General features: G+C 47.4%; 1 protein-coding gene across 1 annotated transcript in view; it reads right to left on the bottom strand.

The window, feature by feature from the left end:
• RPH3A (rabphilin 3A) overlaps nt 1-12,136 on the bottom strand; it is a 114,217-nt gene extending 102,081 nt beyond the window's left edge. The window contains 2 exon segments of the mRNA XM_050749963.1: nt 11,363-11,483; nt 11,614-12,136. The gene's annotated coding sequence lies outside the window, so the exon portion shown is untranslated.
• Nucleotides 12,137-23,530: the final 11,394 nt, after the last annotated feature.

Here is a 23,530-nt window from a genome sequence, read left to right as displayed (position 1 = left end):
CTCTATCTGGGAGAGAAGGAAAGGATGAATTATCAGACACATCTGGAACTTGTGCCCAAATGGATAGACTCTTAACTCAGTGCCCTTTCTAGCAATAGGGTGATGTAATGCTGGAAGCAGGTCAGGAGCCCCTCTGGGCATCAGTTGGTGACCTGGGGCTGCCCTCACAGTTGGTGTCAACCAGAAATGACCACCCCATAGTGACCAGTTGGGACAAAGGCTCCCATCCAGACCTGCTGCCATGACAACCAGAGGAAGAATTTTCCGACCTGGAGTCTTCTCAATCCCAGGCTTTGGATAGCTTCTGGGGGCCTCTCTGGCCACTCAAGGACTCCCACTTCCAGCCGCTGTAGCATTTTACCCTCTGAGCATGTTCAGGACAAAATGAGCCTTTCTGCTTTCACCAATCTATTCCCAGAGGCAACGTCGGCATTACATGAGGAAACCCAGGCTCTGGGGAGAGGACAGAGGCCCTGTGGAGAGGGCAGAGGCCCTGGGGAGTAGACAGAGGTGGTGAGGAGCCAGTGTGGCTACCCCAGATGGGAGCAGGGTCTCTCCACACAGAGTGGGAAGTAGCCATTTAAGGGGGGGTGGGGGCAACATCTCAGCCTGAGCCAGGGACCACTCCCGAACACACACATGTGCACTCACACATTCCCACACACACCAGTCACACACACATGCTCACACCATACCCCCTATGTTCACAGTACCACATACACACACTCACACACATACACACACAGCACAGCAGGCAGACCCAGCCGCACTTGGAAGGGATAAAAATATCTATTTACCTAACCTCCCAGGAGACTGTTTTAAAAAAGTTTCATCACACAAAGCACATTAGCCATCATCTTATTTCACTCTCAAGCAGGTTTATAAAATGAATACTAGCGTTATCCCTCGTCTTACAGAAGAAGAAACCGAGGCTCCAGAGACTAAGTCACTTTGGCAAAGGTCACACAGCCAGTGGGTAGCAGAGGCAGGATTCGAACCCACATCCACCCAGCTCCAGAACCGGCTGCTCTCTCCTGCCTCCCTCTACGCATGCGTGGTGTCTGATGTCATGAGGACACTCAGCATTTGTTAGGCAAAGAATCAAAGTGAAAGAGTAAAGCGTCCACCTGTGTTGCCCAAACGATCATTAAATCTCTATTAAAATGAGTCTTCCTGTCCTGAAAGAATCCCAGCTGGCCAGTGCAGGGAAAAAAATTTTCAGAAATACTCTGGGTTGCTGGAGGGAAACTCATATAAGAAAAATGGAGAACAAACTGGGGGATTGATGCCTTGGAGAAAAGCAACAATTAGAAGCAAAAGATTAGATGCCCACCTTGCAACATGGATGGATCTTAAAGACATACTGCTGAGTGGAAAAGAAGTGAGAACTTATGAGAGCTATAAAAATACGTGTTTTGAAGGGACATATACAAGCAAAAGAAATACGCATAAGCAGAGTAGAATAGGGCTGTCTATGAATGGAGGGGAATGGGGTATGAGGCAAAGAGAATAAATAATGAAAAACGGAGGAAGAGATGGGCAAGGATCAATGATGGCTGTGTACCAGGAAGGAAAAAATAACTCAACTCTCATCATCTCACACCCTAACAAAGATTCTTCTAATCTACGAAGCACAAGAGTCCTCTGTGAATAACAGAGAGGCTACAAATGAGGCCAGTTCCCCTCTCATTATAATCAAAAGCACAGTCCCCCTCCGGGTCACCCACACGAGTGTACACCACTTATTTCTTCCTCGGGAGCTTTCCTCGAAGCACTTATCCATTCTTCAGATGAGAAGACATGACTTGACCCCTCTGCAGAAGTTGGCCAAGGCTGGCTACATAGGCCTTCCCGGTCAGATAAACCCCTCCAAGGAAAAGAAAAAGGAAGAAAGAAAATCTACAGAAACAGCGGCAGGTTCTATCTGAAAGGCAAGCCTACTGCTTGCTCTGTGTGAAGAGTCTCCTTCCCCGCCAAGGGCCCAGCTCCTGCTCCAAATGCTGGTTTCTCCTGCTTTCGTCCTTAGGTGCAAGCCCAGTCTGGCTGGTTCTTTTCTGAATGGGCCTAGCTAACTCCAGGAACAACAGGTAGGTCTCTAATGATCAGAGAGGAAGCTGCAGACACCAGAAGCTCATGTCTTCCATCACATCCAGCAGCCTTTCCCACAGTCCCTAGAGAAAGGCTTGGCCAGACACCCCAGCTTGCCACTTCACGGGGTGTCATCGCCTTCGCCAAGTTACAATATCCTGCTTCATGCTGATAGATTAATCCAGCCACTACTCAAGGGAGAGAGAGAAAACAAACAAACAAACAAACAAAGAAACCCAAGCTGCTGCTTTTTCTTCCAGGGAGAAGGGAACTGTGCATTTTAGCCAGCAGGGAATGGGCATTTGCGGAGCTCCCCGAAAGGCCTTGACTCTGCACACACTACTGAGGCCTTGCCTCGTAAGCCATTGGCCCTTGGTTACAGCCAAGGCCCCTCTCCATGTCCCTAGGATCACAAGCGCTGCACCATTGCCAGGAATAGGTCCCGTCCCACTGGAGTGGACCCTGATTCCTCTGGCCTTCTCCCCTTAAGTCTGATCCATCAGTAAAGCCTGTCTGCACTCGAGCAGAATTCACCCCAAATGTCGCCACCTTCATATCTGCCACCACCTGGTCCCTGCCCCATCACAGCTCCCCTCACTGGTCCCCTGGCTTCCACCCCATCTCCCCTGCTCCCTTCTCCACTCAGAGACCAAAGCAATCATTACCAACATTGTAAATTAGGTCACATCACTCTGGCATAAAACCATCCCTGCAAAATAAAATCAGACCCAGACTCCTTAGCTACCCTGGGAGGTCCTGCCTAACCAGGGCCCTGTCTCCCTTTGTCCCTGCCATGTGACCCTCACCCCACTCACACCAGCCATCTGTCTGTCCTTCGTGGACAACACGGTTGTCTCTGCTTTTGCACTTACTGCCCCCACCTCCCAGGTGTGGCTCATCCTCCCTTCACCCTCTGCGCATGGCTGTTTACTCCTAGAAACTCAGCCTCTGCTGGCTGCCCTTTTTCTAAATTAGTCTCGCCCCTCTGTCTCCCAACCCATCACTTGTCATTCTCCATCGAGTCTTCCTATCTCCTTCCTTCTTGGCACTTCACGTGGTCTGGAGTTTTCTTGTTTATGCGTTTACTTGTTTATTGGTTTTGCCACCCACTGGGCTGTCGGCTCCAGGGGGCAGGGAACTCTGGCTCCCTCGCTGCTGAGTCTGCAGTGCCTAGAACAGTGTACAAGACTTGTCTGGAAAGGAGGGAATGGGGGAATGAGTCTGCAGAGAGCAGGTGTTCTCAAAGTGTGGTCCCCGGGCCAGCAGCATCAACACTGCCTGGGAACTCATTTGGTGTGCAAATTCTTGGCCTCCATCCTAGTCCCACTGAATCAGAAACTCTGTGTTTTAACAACTCCTGCAAGGGGTTCTGATGCAGGTTCAAGTTTGAGAAGCTCGGGCATTGAACCATCTGCAGTCTCTACCCGATATCCCCCAGGTGACCAATGAGCGAATAACTAGCTGGGTGGTCAGTCTTGTCAGGGACAGGGGTTAGGTAAGGTGAAAGGAGTAAGTCTCCTGCCCTTGATTGACCTCTGAGCTCTGAGGGACAGGCCTTTGTGTGTCTAGATAGTCCATGCCAGAGCCACGCAGAGAATGCCAAGCCTAGGAGGGCTTCAGAACCACTGTGTGCCACCAGAGCAGGAAGGCAGGCAACTCACCCAGAAAGCTGAATCTTTGACCTTCTGAAAATTCTACAAAACTCCAAGCATTTGGCTTGGAGGTAAGATGACCAACTCATCACACAGTTTGCCCAGGCCTCTCTCCATTCTTTTTTGTTGTTGGTTTGTTTTGTTTTAGACACAGGGTCTCACTCTGTCACCCAGGCTGTAGTACAGTGGCACAACCACAGCTCACCGCAGCCTCAGCCTCCTGGGCTCAAGTGATCCTCCTATCTCAGCCTCCCAAGTAGCTAGGACTACAGGCGTGTGCCACCATGCCCAGCTAATTGTTTAACTTTTTTGTAGAGACAGAAGTCTCACATGTTGCCCAGGCTGGTCTCAAACTCCTGGCTTCAAGCGATCTTCCTGCCCTGGCTTCCCAGAGAGCAGGGATTACAAGTGCAGGCCATTGTGCCTGGTCTGCCTCTCAGTTTTAACACAACGTCCTATATCCCAGAACCCCCCTTCAGCTCCAGGCAAAGCTGAACGGTTGGTGACCCTACTTGGAGCCCTCATCACCTGGAGTCTCAGGAATTCACAAACGCATTCCCTTGACAAGTAATTTCTGTTTGTCTTAAAGATGGGACGAGGAAGGCAGAGGAGTTAGGAGAGGAGGAAGATGGAGAGAGAGAGAGAAAAAAAAGAAAAGGAGGAGAGGCCAGGGGCAGAGGAGAGGGAAAGGGAGAGAGGGAAAGACGGGGAGAAAAGAGAGACTGCAAGGAGAAAGCAGGGAATTATTTAAAGGGTGGGAAAAGTAAGGAGACAGGGGCAGGGAAAAGGATAGAGAGCGGGAGAGATAGACAGAGACTTAGGAACTTAGCACCACAGTGACAGACGAAAAACATAGGCAGGCAGAGAGGGAAAGGGGAAAGGGGGCAGGGAGGAAGATGTGCAATGGAGCGGACCACACAGATGCTGTTTGGCAGCACCTTGCATGAAAAGCCTTCCAACAAACTTCGAGAAACCATCTCTCTTCTCCGCAGCCTCAGAACACCACCCTACCATCAATGGCTGGCACCAAAACCTGCTTACATAATATGTTCTCTGCTGAAAACTGCTTCCATTCACAAGTCACCACTCGTCATTGTGTAGGTGCATTAAAGAGGAAGACAAGGAAAAGAAAGAGAGGAAAAAGAAAAAGGCAGCTGAATGAACTCACTCAGATTATATTGAGAGATGAGAAGATATTTCCCCCCTCGCTCTCTAAATAACTCCCTCACGAACCAAACATCATTATGATGCTGTCAGATGAGTTTCCTCTTGTTGATTAATTGCAGGGGGTGGTAAAAAACCCAGCTTCCTGAGGCATGTTATCTTGCTCACTGGATGGATTACTAAACCAGAGTCTGACAGGGCTCCGTTACAATGAGATTTAAGCATGTGTTATATCATTAAAACCAATGACAGCAAGACAATTACTTCGAGGAAACCACAGTGACATTGCATACAGCAGCCTGGGCCCTCAGCACTGCTGCCTCCCCTCTTTTCCTGGCCCAAATGGGGAGCAGAGTTGGGCTAAGAAGAATCACTTTTGGCTGGGTGCAGTGGCTCATGGCTGGAATCCCAGCAATTTGGGAGGCCGAGGCAGGAGGATATCAAGGAGTTTGAGACCAGCCTGGGCAACACAGGGAGACCTCCATTTAACAAAAAAGTTAAACAATTAGCCCAGCATGGTCATGCCTGTAGTTCCAGCTACTTGGGAGACTGGGACAAGAGGATTGCTTGAGCCCAGGAGTTCAAGGCTGTAGTGAGCTATGATCATTATGCCACTGCACTCCAGCCTGGGTGACAGAGCAAGATCCTATCTCAAAAAAAAAAACAAAAATCTTTGTTCCCTCTCAAAGCCACTGCCTGCAAATCCCAAAGACCTGGCCTGGTTGGACAGCTGATTACGAAGGCCTTGCCACAAACCTACCTGAGAAACTGAGTGCTGGGGTCCTGCCTAGCAAAAAGTGACTCCTTGGAATTGTCTGAGGTTAGCAGGGAATGGGACCAACATGCTAGATCCAGGTTGTGCTCCTGTGGGATTCAGTAGCAGAAAGGAAATGGTATGTACAGGAGGCAATGGGCCTGCTCTTACCCTGCTCAGCCCCTTGGGGGATGATGGGGGCAGCTTGGCAAAATGTTAGAAGCTTACAACATACTTAGAACTGTTATAGTTAACACCTGTAAAAGTATTTTGCATTTTTTAAAAAATGCCTTCACTTACAGCAGTGGGAGCCCTCCACTCAGAGTTTCTGGTGCAGCAAGCCTGGATGGAACCCAAGAATTTGCCCTCCTAACAAGTTCCCAGGTGATGCTGATACTGCTTCAGGGTGGGGAGAACCACACTGAGAACCACTGAGTTAGACGGACCACCTGATTCAGGCTAATCAGGTGACCCCGGGCATCAAGAGCTTTTTACCCCCCAACAGAATGTAAATCCAGCAACATCCCCCTTTCTCTGTCCTTTGCCCCTCTTTTGCCTGCAAGTCTAGTAATGCAGCCCCCTCCCCCTGCTCCAAGAAACCAAGCCTGCTTCACTTTTAGGAAAGGCTCTTATAGTTTCTCATTAAAGTGTAAATCACTAATAAGGCTGGATGCATTAACTTACTCCAAAGCACCTGCTCTTTAACCAAGAGGAGAGCCTTAAGAAAAAGAATAAAATTTGAATGATGGAAATTTCAGGTATCAGTGAACTGAATGTCTTCAGGTGACTCAGGGAGCCCTCTTTGTACCACACCCTCCCGCCAAAAGATCACATTATGTAGGTAGGCACTTACTTTATCTAAGCCCCAAAAGGGATCGTGTCTTTTTTTTTGAGACAGAGTCTTGCCCCAGGCTGGAGTGCAGTGGTGTGATCTCGACTCACGGCAACATCTATCTCCCAGGTTCAAGTGATTCTCCTGCCTCAGCCACCCAAATAGCTGGGGTTACAGGCACACACCACCACACCTAGCTAATTTTTGTATTTTTAGTAGAGATCGGGTTTTACCATGTTGACCAGGCTGGTCTTGGACTGCTGACCTCAAGTAACCCACCCACCTTGGCCTCCCAAAGGGCTGGGATTACAGGCATGAACCACCCCACCTGGCCAGGATTGTGTCTTTATTGCCATTTTATTCCCAATGCCCATCATGGTGCCAGGCATACTGTAGGTAGTCAATAAATGTGCAATGCATGATAAATAGCAATGGGTGCTCTGGCAGGAAGAGAGAGAGGCCTGTCCTTTCCCTGTAGCAAATCTGAGACAGGAGCCAAGTCCTTTCAAACCTTTCACCAATGACTCATCATAATCAACAAATACTAACTGAGTACCTACTGTGTGCAGGCCTCTGGCTGGACCACAGGCCCCAAACTGACATGTTTGCTAGTAAATCAATTGAGCTTCATTCATTCATTCATTCATTCACTCAGTAAGTCATTGCTGAGCACCTGCTGTGTGTTGACCCGGACACCAAAAAATGAAGACAGCACAGCCTTGGCCCTTAAGGATCTCACCCTGTAGCACCTGAGGACTCCTACAAAGAAGCGCTGTAGCAGGAAAAGCACTTCCCAGGGAAGGGAAGGAAGGCTCAGGTTTCCTAGAGAAAATACATTGCTCAGAGCTTAGAGCCTGGGATGATTCAGCAAAAACCTCCCAGGGACTTGAAGGAACAAAAGACTGAGTGGTCAACAGGGCTTCTTCTGCTAGAACTCTTCTCTGGGGCCTAACCCCCAGGCTCATGACTCTCCTGTTAGTTGTTTAGAGCCTCACAAGCCAGAGAGGGAGTCATTATGCTCATTTCACAGAAGAAGAAACTGAGTTCTGGGGACCTCCACCAACTGGGGAACTGCAGTGGGGAAAAAGAGGAGCTGGCAGCTCCTGTCTCCAAGCTTTGTCCTCCCTCTTGTGAGTCACACAGCTACACAACTAGCCCAAAGAACTCACCTTCCTTTACCTCACCCTGCTCTTGTTTTGGTCAGGGGTGATTTTGCTGTTACCATCACCAACATCGCCCCCATTACGAACATTTGTTGGACATTTACTCCTTGCCAGGCTCAGTATAAAGTGATCATGAACTCTTAAAATTCTCACAACTGCATTCTTATTCCCATTTTGTAGATGGGGAAATTGAGGTCCAGAGAGGTGAAGTGACACAATCAGAAAGTGCTAGGACCAGGATCTAAGCCTAGGAAATTTATTTCCAGAGCCCATCCTCTTAATCCCTATATCATGCTACCCCAATAAACCTAACTGAAGCAACTGAGGCTCAGAGAGGTTGAGGGCCTTGCCTGAAATTACACAGCAAGGAAATGTCAGAGTCAAAATTAGAAGTAAGATCTGACTGCCCCCAGAGCCCACACTGTAGCCCATGGCTGGTTAAGGAGGCAGACAGGTGTGAGGCACAGAAAGGAGGGGGCTATTTCTGCAGTGCCTCCTTCACTCTCTCAGCACATCAAGGCTCTCCATCCTGGGTGGCAGCTGAATTATTTAAAATCATCAGCTCCAGCCCACCATGACTGGGTCCCAGAATTATTTTTATCCCAGATTATGGCCACAGCTCTTAACAGAAATAAACCACACTGTTTTCTTCTCGTTGCCTTCACTTCAATTCCTGCCTTATCTGCAATTACAATCAGCTCCCCACTGAATGAGGGTGAAGGGCAGAAGACAGGTCCATGTGTCATGGTGGTTTTTATTGGAAAGCCATAAACTCTGTAGGACCCATTCACAGAGAGGGAAAGAGTTAGAGCATCATATCACATCCTACAAGGAAAGCCCAACAGCAGCCACCCCAACCGAATGCACATCTTCAGACAAAGCAGCCAGTGTCTGTACAGGGCAGTAAGAAGGAGAAAGGCAGAGTGAGCTGGGGGAACTGACTTTCCAGGCTACCCCTGTGGAATCACAGAATCTCTGGCTGCTGCCTCTCTCCTGTCAACCAGAAAGGAAATGTCCACATTTATCTCCATGGCTAAGCTTCCTGATTACCAGCACGGGCTGGAGAGACACTGCTGAACATCCTTCCTCTGTGCCTCAGGCTGGATGGGGGGAGTAGGGACTGCTGGAGCCAGGAGTGAGGGGATGATGCCTTGGTCTTCATAATGGTGGGTTTATATGCTGCTGCCATAACTTACTGTGTGGTCTTAGGCAAATTGTTTTTCTTCTCTTGGCCCCCCGGAAAGGGTCAAACTAAATCAGAGGTTCTGAACTTGGGAGGCTGCTCACATGGGCATTACAGAGGATCCACCAACCCCCGATGCTGTGTGTTGTGTGTATATGCATCTTTTCAGAGCAGAGGTTCTCCAAGGGGTCCTTGCTGCTACTCCTGAGAAGAGTCTCTATGGAGCCTTCAAGTGCTGCAAAATCTACATCTCTGTGCCCCTGAGGCCATAAATAAAGCAGACCCCTTTCCAGCTGAGCTCAGGATTCTAGAAATCTGGCAAAGTTCTCACAAGAGACTCCCCTATCCCCATTCACCCCAAACAGAGCCTCTCCCCGACACAGGATAAATTCTCAAGCACAGTGCTAACCGTTCCTAGAAATGTGGGCGTGTGCAGTCACTCACACTCACACACATACCTATCTCAGAGTCAGAGAACCCCAGAACTGGAAGGGGACTTAGGGCCACCCAGACAGACTGCCCCATGGCATAGACGGGGAAACCAAGGCCCAGAAAGGGGAGACAGCTGGGACTGGAACCCAGGTTTCCTGACCCAAGTCCAAAGCTCTTTCCAGAAGCTTCTGTTTCCCTCTCCCTGGTGCACCACAATGCACCACTTCAAATGTGACGGGGGAGGAGGGAGGGCGGCCTCTTGGATCTTGGCCAACCCTAAGGAAGTGAGGCAGTGGAGAGATATTTGGGAAGTGTCCACATCTGGGCACCCAAGTCTTAGCTATCCCAGCTGGGCTGGCGTGACCGATTGACTAAACCAGTTGTTAAAAGTATTAAAACATTAAAATAAAATAAAAATATGAAAATATTAAAATTAAATGGGGAGGCTCCCCTGAGGCCTCCGTGGCTCTCTTGACAGCCCCCTAAGATCCCCCAAACCTCTCCATAATCTAGCAATTAAAAGATTAACACTGAGTACAGCAGGGCTCCCCTAAGATCCCCTATTCCAGGACCCTAGCCATTCTGATCAATTAGTACCAAATTTCAATACTTTAAATATCACCCATAGCCAGATCTGTGGTTCTTTATTCGAACAAAATTTCCATACATTCATTATTCACACTCAAGGCTTCCCAGTGAGGAATCTAAGGCAACTTCCTCCTCAAGGTCACCCAGCAAGGGAAACTAGGAAGAGAAGTTAGGGATTTTGAGTACCAAATCTTTGGCACTAACCACCGGACAACCCTCCCCTTCTGCCTCATATGTCCTGCCTGAGCAGGCACATGCTCTGGGATTTCAGCATCTCTTCTTGGCTATGGGGCTAGAGAAAAAAGGAGTGAGTGAACCCTGCTTATATTTCAGGCTTGCCAATCTCTGACTGTTGTTTTATTCCTCCCACCTCCAAGAGCAAGAATCTAAAAAGGAAATCCTTGGGGGTGCAGAACACTGAGTTGGCCCCTGAGATAATAGCAAAGATGCTGAAAATAAGGGCATTCATTTCCAGAAAAGTAGATGTAATCAAAGCAGAAAGCAAGGTGAAATCCCCTTTTGATGGGTCACAGATTAGCATCAAAGGCATTTCAAAATTAAATGTGAGCTTTTGGATTCAGTTTCAAGGTACTTCCACTTCCCACTCACTAACAGGTTGGTGCAGCCTTTCCCCATCAGGATCTTGGAAAAAGAAACTAGTGCAGGGGGATGGTCTACCCTGGAACAAAACTGAAGCTGGAACCTGGAATCTTTCCCCAGAATTTGAACAAGCTTTTTTCCCCTCCTTCCTTGTGAGACGAACTCAAGGATAGAATCTCCCAAGCTAGTGCCAGGATGCTTCCCCATACAATCACTTACAGGTTACGCCACCTGTGAAAATAAAACATCATCTCCTCTGCAGGCAGTGGCTGCTCCCTTCTGGCCAGTCTGACCACTCATCCTAAGCAGAGTGTGGCCCTTTCCTGGCTCCCACGTCTCCCATCTCAGGAAAGCAGGAACAGCCAACCTCGCAAAAACCATCACAATTAAATTATTCAGCTCTTCCTGGAATTGGGTACAATCTAAGCTCTGTCCTGTGCAAATCTTACCCAGTGTGCTCAGGCAAGAGTTACCCTTCCAGTCTCAGGTGACCCCCTCCCCTCCAGGGATAAGCACTCACTTGCTAAGTCAGAATACCCAGAGTTCCTCCATGCCAGACTAGCCACCCCCACAAAGGGTTAACTCTTTCAGAGAACTGCCGGCTACTTTCACCAGGTTCTGCTGCAAAGGAGAGGGCAAACTGGGCAGAAGCCACAATCTTGATCGCATTGCCTACAACATGAGCACATTTTACCCCCTCCCTGGGCACTAAGCCAAAATCTCATTTGGCTTTGGGATGCCGCTTAGGTGATAAAACACTGCAGAATGTAGGCAAATAAGCATACTCGTTCCTCGATACCCTTCTCCTCCCAACTACCCTTTACCCCACCAGCTCATGCACACACATCACAATTGGGATTCTAATACCCCTAGCCCATCTGCACAACCAAGGAGAATATCACTTACCGCGACGCGGGAGGATTGCAGGGGGAAAGGGTGAACCAAATTCTTGCCAACTCCTCCCTTCCCTGCCGGGTAGGAAGACGCTAAGTCCCAATGACTTGGTTCAAAAGCTCAGCGGAGGTGCCTGAAAGAAAATTGTTCATTTGAGTCTCCTACTCTTCCCAAAATAAAATCAAAGCACCAGTGCACACACGCAGACACACAGACACATCAACTACCCCTAAATCATGCAGGACCAAGACAAAAAGAAATACCACTGCCAGAAGCGGAGAAAACTCGGACCAGCCAGTGAGTCAGTGGACAAGGGACAGTGGCTCCCTCAGACTGTCCTCCACATGGATGAAGGTTTTCGCTCTGTACGCCTCTCTCTCTCTCTCTCTCTCTCTCTCTCTCTCTCTCTCTCTCTCTCTCTCTCTCTCTCTCTTTCTCTCTTTCCCTTCTGCCTTCCTTTCCAGTCCGCGTAGGCAACTCCGGGCTGCTGGCAGTAGATGAATCAATTGCTTCCCCAGAGCCGGTTTCTGCCGCGGCTGCCACCACTACTGCAAAGCCCTGTGTGAGCAAGGCAAGCGGGGCGGCAGCTTCCCAGTGCAGGGGGAACCGAGCGGGAACCAAGCCTGCCTCCCACCCGTGATTTATGTGTGCAGTGCCTGGAGAAAGAAAGGTGGGAGGCCGGGAGGGGAGGTTGGGCGCACCAGAGATCCCAGCTGGTCGAAACGGCAACCAGGGGATTGGCGGTCAGCACCACGGACAGCGCTAAGATGCGGTGGAGGACGAGATGGGCGGGAAGCGAATCCCTAGGCAGAGAAGTTAAGTAATTGGATGGTTAGAGCAGAGAAGGGGGAGTCCGGAGGGGTGGGGGACGGGACTTCTCGACATCACACAGTCTAGTCGGTGACAGCTTACCTACCACACACTTGTTCTAATACCGTCGCTCATTCTCAGAGCAAAGGAGCTATAACTTCGCAGCCCCTGTCTCCCACACGCCCCCAGTCCTGCATTGCTCCTCTCTGCTCAGACAAGAGTTTGGCCCCAGTGTACGGGGCTCCCTAAGTGGTTTTTCCCCTCAAAATTTTGCCCAGCTGACCTGTCCTCACCCCCATTGCTGCAGATTTCTGACCTGTACCTGGAGTTTCTCAGAATTCGGGGCAGAAAAGCTGAGGCGTAAGAAACGGAAATTTCTAAGGGGCAGGATGGCTTAGTTGAATAAGCACTTGACAATCTTCTGGAAGCCAGATACAGCCCCCTTACAACCCTAGAAAAGTCATTTAATGTTTCCAAGTCCCATCTGTAAAAATGATAGTATAATGACCTCATTTTTCCTAAAGATAGGAAGCAAGAGGTTAAAATGCAACAATAAGAATACTCAAGCTGTGAACCACCATGATTTCATGATCCATAACCTGTCCTACAACACAAATGTTTGGACAGAGCAATAAAGGAATTGACAGCCCACCTAGGATGGCATGGGCCAACCTCACCCTTCAGCATGTGGTTTGAGTGGAATGAAGGGAAATTTTAAGTCTAAATCAGACCATTGAGCCTTGGCCAAAGACCCTTCCCTGAAAGATCCAGACTGGCTTTCTGAAATGAAATCGCTATACGGACAATGAAATAAAAGTATCAAAAGGGGAAATATGTAAAGAGGAATGGATTCCCATGGCTCCCAGTGCTCCAGCACTCAAGGGTCCTATTCCTGCTAACTTTGGGAAAGGGCTCATGTTGGAAAAAGGCCAGGAAATATCAAACAGAACAAGATCTGCTTAGAACTTCTCTGCAAAGTGAAGGAGAACTCTCTCTATTGGAGACTCACATCTAAAGCTTCCCATCCAGATGGCCCAGGGTTAACTACCACATTTGTCACTTACTTCTCCCCATGAGACACAGGAGTTAAAATGAAAACATTTAGAGCTTCATTTTAAAAACAATTTTTCAAGACAGTGTCTCTGCCAGGTGCAATGGCTCACGCTTGTAATCCCAGCACTTTGGGAGGCCGAGGTGGGTGGATTACCTAAGGTCAGGAGTTCGAGATCAGCCTGGCCAATGTGATGAAACCCCATCTCTACTAAAAATACAAAAAAACAGCCGGGCATGGTAATCCCAGCTACTCGGGAGGTGGAGGCAGGAGAATCACGTGAACCTAGGAGGTGGAGGCTGCAGTGAGCCGAGGTTGCACCATTGCATTCCAGCCTGGGCAACAAGAGTGAAATTCCATCTCAAAAAAAAAAAAAAAAGATAATGTCTCACTTTGTCACCCAAGCTGTAGTGCAGTGGTGCAATCATAGCTCACTGAAACCTTGAACTCATGGGGTCAAGTGATCTTCCCACCCCAGCCTCTCCAGTAGCTAGGACTAAAGGTGCACATGAACATACCCTGCTAATTATTATTTTTTTATTTTTTGCAGAGACGGTTCTCACTATATTTCCCTGGATGGTCTTGAACTCCTGGCCTCAAATGATCCTCCTGCCTCAGCATCCCAAAGTACTGGGATTACAGGTGTGAACCACTGCATCTGGCCTAGAGCTTCATTTTATAGATGGTGATAATGATGATGATGGTGGTGGTGGTGGTGGGGGTGGTGGTAGTAATTGTCATCATGACGGTAATCATGGTGATGATTATAGTGATGGTGTTGATTGAAAATGATTATGCTGATGATGTTGATGGTGATGATTATGGTGGTGGTGGTGGTGACAATTATGGCAGCTATTGAAAACCTACTGTGTGCCAGCCCTTCTGCTAGGAACTTTACATGTATCATCTTCCGAAGTCCTCACCATGACCCTTTCAGGGCACTAGTATTATTCCCATCTTGCAAATGAGAAAACTTAGAATCAAGAGATAAAATTCTTTGCCCAAGGCTTCACAGTAAGTTATAGACATTGCATTCAAACTCAGGGTTGTATGATTCCAAAGAACATGCTCCAGGATGTCTCTCTCACAGTCCATTTCAAATGCATTCTACAAGTTTGAGGGGAAAATTTCATTGAATATCTTCTGGGATGATCCTGTGTAATAAATTCAGTGTCCTCACTTTACAGATGGAGAAACTGGGGACCAGAGAGGAGAAGTGACTTGTCCATAGTCAAAGAGCTAGGAAGTAGCAGAGTTGAGTATAGAATGTAAGACTTTCAGATGCCAGGACCTGTGGTCTATTGCCTAGGGTAGTCCAAGGCACATATGAAACCCTCAATAGACAATTTCATTTGTTTTATTTGAGAGAGAGTCTCGCTCTGTCACACAGGCTGGAGTGCAGTGGTGAGATCTCGGCTCACTGCAACCTCCACCTCCTGGGTTCAAGAGGTTCTCATGCCTCAACCACCCAAATAACTGGGACTACAAGCATGCACCCCACGCCTGGCTAATTTTTGTATTTTTAGTAGAGACAGGGTTTCGCCATGTTGGTTAGGCTGGTCTCGAACTCCTGACCTCAAGCGACCCACCCACGTCAACCTCCCAAAGTGCTGGGATTACAGGTATGAGCCACCACACCTGGCCACCTCAATAAACATTTGAAGAGTGATTCAAGAAGCCCAAGGAGAAATGAAAGTCATCTAGGATCTGGTGGTGGAATCAGAACCCAAATAGTTCCCAGGCCTCTTGGCTTCCAATCCCAAAGAATTTCTCACAGCTTCTCTGGCCATTAGGCATGTATTCTGGGAGGGCCTCTCATGAATTCAGCTCTCCCTTAGGGAATGCCAATAGCTACCAGCTGCTGCATACCTAGACACCTGCATGCGTCAGGCATTGTACTAAGCACTTTACAGTGATTATCCCCACACTTCACAACAACCTGAAGTGGGTGCTGTTATTGCCCCATTTGCAGACAAGAAGACGAAGGTTCAGGCAGATGATGTGAAGCCCCCAAGCTCACACAACCAGGGAGCAGCAGAGGCAGCGATGCAAATCTCAGGTCTGTCTGACTCCAAAGTCTGTGTTTTCATGACCCTGCCAGTTTTTCCTAAACCAGCCCCCCTAGAGACCCTGTGGAAATGAAAAGAGGCCTCAACTGACCCTCTACTCTGGTTTCAACTAGAACAGTTAGTGGTGCTTTTAACTGCTTTGCATACTGGGCATCTGCCCAAGCCTTCATTGAAACAAGGACTTTGCAGCAAAATTAAAAAATAATAATATGGTTGAAACCGGAACTCTGCACCCTCTCTGGTGAGCATGCCATCTAGGAACTAGCCTTGCCTTGTCAGGGGACCTTGCCCCACCCTGCCCACCTCCCTGGTCACCACTGCCAAACCCCTCTTCTGTCCCCGGTGCTTCTGGAGAGCCCTTTGTTCAAAGAACCAGCTGCTGCTGTAAGCTCCACCAGCCTGTAGCGCTGCAGCAGGGAGACGCCTCGAAACCCAGACTCCTCAAGGCTGAGCCCAGCCAGGCTCTGACGCTCTCGAGGCTTCATTCAACGATAGAACATTGCGAAGATTCCTCAGGCCCCAATTCAGCGAGCTGCCTTGCTCTACCCTTGTTTTATGGAGCAGAGGCAGCCCGGTAAGACATTCCATCACCCCAAAGAGGATGGGAAATGATGATGGTAGTAATAGCTACAGCAACAAATGCTACCCACTACCTCCTGCACAATTCGTGTACGTGCAGCAGCATCATCTCCTCCTCCCAAAAATCCTGTTTCAGGATGATAATGGTTTCATTTCTGTTTTATGAAACTGAGACTCCTAAAACAACTAGCCTGAGGCCATTGAGTTCATAAGTGGTGAGACTGGAATTTGAACCAAGACCCTGTGAATTTATGATCATTATGCTACCTGGCATTCCTAATTCCTAATCATCTCTCCTTTTGCAGGGGGCATGCACTTACTATTTAGCAGGTGCCATGCTTTATCTCCCCAGCACTATTCATGACTGACAACAGTGAAAGGAGGTTGTATTGCGCTATTTACCCATTTTCAAGATGAGGAAATCAGACATGGAGAGCTCAAGTGACTTGCCCAAGATAACACAGCTAGGAAGAGGGGGAGAATGGGGTGTGAATCTGAACAGTTTATCTCAAGATCTTCTGAGCTTTTCTGTCTCCCAAGGAAATGAGCACTGAGATAGCCCAGAAAAAGAGAATGCTCCCATTTCACTTAGCAAGTGTAGTAGGCAAAATAATGGCCCCAAAAGATTTCCACATTTTCATCCCCAAAAGGCGTTAATAGATTACCTTAAGTGGCAAATGGGACTTTGCAGGAGTGATTAAGTTGAGGATCTTGAGGTGGGGAGATCATCCTGGGTTATTTGGGTGAATCCAATGTAATCACAAGGGTCCCTACAGGAGGGAGGTCAGAGGGCCAGAGAGAAAAAGAGAGAGGGGGAGAGAGAGAAAGAGAGGTAGGGAGAGGTATGAAGATGCTTTGTAACTGGTCTTGAAGATGGTGGGAGAAGCTACCAGGTAAGTAATGCGGGCAGGCTCTAGAAAATGGAAAAGGTGAGGAAAAGAGTTTCCTCGAGAGCCTCCAGAATGAACACAACCCCATGGCTGACACCTTGGTTTGAGGAATTCTGACCTCCAGGACTGTAAGATAATTAATCTGTGTTGTCATCAGCCACAAAGTTTGCGGTTACTTGTTACAGCAGCATAGGAAACCAATATAGCAAGTCTGCCAGGGGACCCTACATTAAGAAGCCCAGAGCAAATCAGCTTTAGGAGTCACGACTGAGCTCCCTCTGAGACAAAGAACCCAATGCTTCAATCATACTGCAACCTGTTCTGAACAATACCGTGTGCGTGCCCTACAAGAGAAAGGACACATGCTCAAAGCTTTAGCCTGAACACTGGGCTTTGTCGCTGGATGACACTGCTAGGGCATCCATGCCTTCTTCACTCCCTCCTCCTTCTCCTTTAAGAGCCTCCAGGGAAATGCTACTGTCAGGGACACAAAAGGGAAGAAATGTCACAGGGCAGCTTTCCAGGAGCACAACTCATCACAGGGAATCAGTCAAAGATAGAACAAGTAAATGAAACAAAGAGATTGGTGTGCAAGAAAAAGAGAGAAAGAACATGAGACAGAAAGAGAGAGAAAGGATTGCTGGGTCCCTGAGATTGGCCTGTGTGCACTGACAAATCCCTTCCCACAAGGAAAACGGGAAATGCAGGGAAACCCACTAACCTCCTTAGGAAAAGACACAGTAGGACTTGGCGAAGCAAGCTTTCGAGACAAGTCAACAAGTCTTATTTATTAATCAGTCAATTCCGCGTTATCAGGCAAGGCTCTGCCAGGGGAAGGGAACTTGGACTTGCCTTCTCCGATATTCGGAGTTTGATTTCAGCTCCCCTACTTCCCAGTTTGGGATCTTGGCATGTCACTGGCATGCTCCGAACCTCAGTCTCCTCAACTGTAAAATGGGACCACAATACCTTCCCCACCCATCTCCTGAAGCAGCCAGGATGTTGCACTGAGCTAATGAATAGGAATGAGTTTCATATACTCTAAATGATGAATAGCAGCTACCATTTACTAAGTGTCTACTATGTGCTGCGTGCTTATCCAGACTCCTATCCTCAAGGAATGTAGTTAAAATGTCCAGCCGAAAATGACCATAAGTAAGGGGAAAAGGACAGCAACAGCAGAGATGGCATCATGAAATGGTTAAGAGGCCAGGTTCTAGAGCTAGGCTGCCAGTGTTCAAATCTGACTCTGCTACATGCAAACTGTGTGACCTTGAGAAAGTTACTAAACTTCTCTTTGCCTCAGTTTCTCTATCTGCAAAGCAAATGATAGCACTTCCTCATATGGTGGTTGTTAGGATCACATTAGCTAATATATGTTAAAGCACTTAGAGTAGAGCCCAGCACATAGGCAGCCCCATGTCTGTCATCTTTATTCATTATCATTGCCATTGTGATTATTACTTATTATGGAAGAGAGGTGTCTTCCAAAGAGCGATACATGCTGTGCTGAGATCCAAAAGGTGAAGTTAGGTGGTCTAAGGATGTTTATTTTTTCAATGTTTAGATGTTACATTTTTACTTTAAAGCACATTAGAAAATTATTATATTCCCACTTACAGCAGTGACATAATGTCATTTCCATCACCTCCATAGCATTATCTGCCCTGAAATCTGAAAATCAGTCGGTCCTGAAATCATTCTTCTGGGTATGCTAAATTTGCCTAACTACCCTCTGCCCCCCACCATGCAGCGGTATCTTTCTTTTTTTTTTTTTTTTTTTTTTTTTTTTTGAGATGGAGTTTTGCTCTTGTTGCCCAGGTTGGAGTTCAACGGCACAATCTCGGCTCACTGTAACCTCCGCTTCCGGGTTCAAGTGATTCTCCTGCCTCAGCCTCCCAAGTAGCTGGGATTACAGGCACACACCACCGTGCCTGGCTAATTTTGTACTTTTAGTAGAGATGGGGTTTCTCCATGTTGGTCAAGCTGGTCTCAAACTCCCGAACTCAGGTGATCCGCCCTCCTCGGCCTCCCAAAGTGCTGCTGGGATTATAGGCTTGAACCACCTCACCCAGCCACAGCTGTGTCTCTTAAGGCCAGCTTCCCATTAAGCCAGTAAGTACCAAAACACAATCTTAGGCCAAAAGAATAAAGTAAGCACGTAGGACCTTTCCTCTCCCAGGTCCTCTCCAGAATCGGAATCTGTTTCTAGCCTGTAACAAACACTTATTGAAGGCTGACTGCATTTTCCTCATCTGAACTCCTGCAACAAAACCTCACCTTCTCCCTGTGTCCACCCTACATATAACTGGCTCCCCCACCAGACTGGACATTCCAAGAACACAGCCCGATCTTGTGTATTTCTGAGTTATCAAGGGCCAGAACAAATCTGATGCTTGGTCAATATTGAATAAACGAATTATTCTTAGAACTGTTGATGCTTGCAACTTTTGTTTTCCTGGAATCTCATAAAACTTACTGGTATCTGACCACCCCAGATTGCATGTTTAGTTACCATAAATGAGATACGACCATAGTTCACGGGATTCTGCAAAGAGCCCCTTATCTTCAAAATGCTGCTGTCTTTGAACAATTTTAGGGGGACCTGGGCTAGATCATCACCTCAGAAGAGCAATACTGGAGTGGCTGCTGCAGGGAGAAGGCTGAATAAGATGGGAGAGGCTGGAAAACCTGCCTGGGGGTGAGGTTGGACCTGAGCTGGCCTGAATTCGAACAAGTGAAAAGAACAGTAAGGAATAGCAGCTTGAGGAGAAAGTTCAGATGCCTTTATGCCCACTAAGGTATTAAGGTTGAAGGGGCCTGATATTTGCTGGAAGATTCTACATTTTCTACCCACCCCCACCCCAGCTTTATTGAATCTACATTTTCAAAAGGAGCTTTAAGCTCTGATGGGAAATGAATGAATTCATAAAGGAGTGACCCCAGGCAGTGTGATTGGAGATGGTGAAGTCAGAGAGAGATCTATTTCCAGGGAGGTCTTTCAAAGCACTCCTCCAAGAAGATCCTCTCGAGACCCTAGTTTGCTTTTCCCTGGAAATGAGTAAACCAGATTTCTCATCTCTGCGGGGGATATATAACTGTCAAACCTCCTAGAAATAAGCTAGTATTAAGGAGGGAGCAGAGGAAAAGCTGGCTTCCCACTTAGTGGCTAAGACACTCACCAAGCGCCTAGCAGAATAATTGAGAGGGCGCTGGCTTCGAGTCCCACCTTTTCCACTCGCCGGTTGTGTGAGCTTGGGCAAGTCACTTTACCTCTCCGTGCCTTAGCCTCATTGTCTGTAAAATGAGGATACTAATAACAATATGTACAACATTCGTTTCTTGGGATTATTCAATGAGATAAAATATACAAAGGGTTTGGCACATAGTAGGTGCCCAACACATTAGCTACTACTATTATTATTACCTTCACTTTATTCATTTTTTTATTGTTATTCTATGTCAGATCCTGGAGATACCAAAATGATTAAGACTCCACCCTTCCAAGCTACCGGCCAACGGAGATACAGAATAATGTGACAGGAGTGTGACAAGTGTGGCAAGAGTTTTAAAAGGGATGTGGGACACAGAGCATAGAGAATGTTTCTTTCTATTATGCAAGTGAGGTAGGAAGAGATTGGACAAGGTTAACTCCACAGGAGACCAGGGAAGTGGGGTAGGGGTTTGGGGGGATGCAACGTAACCAGTCTCTCAATGCCCTGAGCACCTCTTCTTCCCTACTCCAGCGCTGACTCCAACATCTGGGGAGTTTCTCTCCTCCAAGGAGATTTCTCAGCCTCACACTTACGTAATCCTAACGTGACATAACAGATACCCAGTAGGCTTGAAGAACAGAGAGACGAGCTCACCCCACGATTCCCACTTGGCCAAGCAGGGAAGGCAGTGACAAGTGCTGCAGAAATGGTGAGAGCCCATCTCTTGGGCAGCAGATTAGCAAGCAGATGAGCTGACGGGCAGGTGGCAAGGGAAACGGGCACAGCCTCTCTGGAGGGTGATCTAACACTGTGTGTCCAAAATCTTAAGACATTACACATACCTACCAGGTGACCCATGAGACTGTCCAGGAATTTAACCTAAGGAAATAATTCAATCTATGTGCAGAGATGATCATCACAGAATCTCTTACAATAATGACAAATTGGAAACAAGCAAAGTGTCTGACAACAGGGGGTCATTTAAATAAATAGTGGCATATCCCATACCAAGGGAAGTGAAGCAGCTCCACACCAGAATAGTCTTGTTATAACCATGAAAAGCTGTAATCTCTTTATTAAAAAGAAAATAAGGAGAAATAGAAAATATGACTCCATTCATAAGTACGGTCCCTGGGGAAGAGAGAAATACTAAAAGTCCCTTCCACACGCATTTCCTATTCTTCCTTCAAGATCCTGGTCAGTAACTCAACTATTCACTCAACAAGCATATGCTGAAGACTGATTTATGCCTGGTACTAAGAACACAGAAAGACGGAAAAGTAATACCATCCCTGTTCTTGCCAAGCTTAGAGACCAAAAGGTCACCTCCCCCAAGGAGACCTCCCTGATTACACCAGTCCAGATTGAAGCTCCTCTTTTCTGATTTCTGGTAGTCTCCCCAGAGTTTATGAAGGATGATAACAGCAAATTCCCAAGACTTCAGCTAAGTTCTTTACATTCAGGATATTGTTTAACACTCAGAGCAACCCTGGAAAATAGATCCTAAAATTAATCCCCATTTCTCAGATGAGAAGACTAAGCCTCATGCATTAGCAGGTAATCAAGCAGGGGCTTAGCTCACATTTGTCTCATGTCAGAGCCTATGCTCCTAAGCATTGTGTTGCATTGAATAAACACTGAAGGGCCTACAAGGGACAGGAACAGAGTATCTGTCCACTCTCCCCAGGACCCATCCCGAACTGCTCCCAATATGGTTGGATCCTCCTCTTCTCTGCCCCCATTGCACATAATTCAGCTTCCATAATAGCCTGTCTCCTTCCATCATGATCCCCAGTGCGGGGAAGTGGGAGAGACATCTGACCACCCTGAACTGCGTATTTAGTTATTGGCAATGGAATATGTCAGTCACTAAAGGATTCTGCAAGAAGCTCCGTGTTTTCTAGATGCTTCCCTCTTTGAATATGAAGACCTGGAGTAGATCATCATCCCAGATCAACGCCAGAATTGCTGGCTATAGCTGTTCCTTGAGGACAGAAACCATGTCTGTCTTGTGTATCTAACATGATGGCCTGGCACAGAATAAATACCAAATAAATAGCTGATGAATGAACGAATGATTGAGTGGATAAATGAATGGATTAAAACGGCACCATTTTACAAGTCAATTATTTCCTGGGTGAGAGGTTCTTCCTCTGGGCCAATGCCAATAGCTCACTGATCCTCCACCAACATGACCACACCCAGGAAACTACAAAGAAACTGAACAGAGAGAAATTCAGGGCCCCCATTCACCCAAGGGCTCTCTCATAGTCCTGAGCCACACAGAAGAGGAGGCTTGGAGAAAAAAATGGGAAGCGATGGTTGCAGGGAGGAGATCAGCTGCAAGTCTCATGCCCAGAGTTGATGGTTCTAAAGTCGCAGCCACGTGGACCATTCCTGTTTAATCACACGACAAACCCAAGAACCACTCGCTAGCCCTTTCCAGCAGAGTAAATGAACAGAGAGAAAATCTCAAGGGACACAAGTCTGGCTGCACTTGGAAATGCCTGTTGGTTTTTCAAGGGAACCAGGTAAGTTACAGAGGATATGGTTTTTGTTTGCTTCCCTTTGAGATGGAGTCTTACTCTGTCACCCAGGCTGGAGTGTAGTGATCTTGGCTCACTACAACCTCCCCATCCTGGGCTCAAGCGATTCTCCTGCCTCAGCCTCCCCAGTAGCCGGGACTATAGGCATGCGCCACCAGGCCTCGCTAATTGTTTTTTTGTTTGTTTGTTTGTTTCTGTTTTTTTTTTTATAGTACTAGTAGAGACAGGGTTTCACCATGTTGGCCAGGCTGGTCTCAAACTCTTGACCTCAGGTGATCCGCCTGCCTCAGCCTCCCAAAGTGCTGGGATTACAGCTTGAGCCACCATGCCTGGCTACCAGAGGATAATTTAATAAGTTTCAAGTCATTCTTAACGCAGTCTTGCAGGGTATCAAAACACAAAATTGTGTCTCCTTGTTGGCCATCCTGACACCCCCATAGAGAGCTGCAGGGAAAGGAAGCAGAGGTTCTGAGACACTCCACCTTCATCGGTAAAATGGAAGAAGAGTGTCTACTGCCTAGATGTTTGTAAGGATAAAACAGGATTAAAACACAGGAAAGGGCCCATGTGGAGCTCAGCAAATAGCACGTGTTCAACAAATGCCTGCTGAATCTGAAGGCAATAAAAATCATAATGAAAATGCCAGTGTTATCTGGAAGAAATACTCCTTTCTAATTTGCAAGATTACGTTTATCCCCTTATCCTTAACAGGGGAAAGAGATTTGAGAGAATGGACACAGGATAGGTAAGTTTTGAAGGGAGAAGAGAAAACCTAGGGGACACGAGATGTTTTCACAAAAATGAGGCCTACAGAGGGAAAGAACAGGCACTGGGGACTCCAAAAGCAGGGAGAGTGGGAGGGGTGAGGATTGAAAAATTACCCATAGGGTATATTTTTCACTATTTGGGTGATGGTTACACTAGAAGCCCAAACCTAACCATAATGCAATACATCCATGTAACAAACCTGCCCATGTACCCCTTCAATCAATAATTTTTTTTAAAAAAGATGAAGCTTGA

Source organism: Macaca thibetana, chromosome 11 (genome assembly GCF_024542745.1).
Source record: "Macaca thibetana thibetana isolate TM-01 chromosome 11, ASM2454274v1, whole genome shotgun sequence".
In the NCBI taxonomy this organism is placed as follows: Eukaryota; Metazoa; Chordata; class Mammalia; order Primates; family Cercopithecidae; genus Macaca; species Macaca thibetana.
The sequence above is the reverse complement of the archived record's forward strand: the minus strand, read 5'-3'. Positions and strand labels throughout refer to the sequence as shown.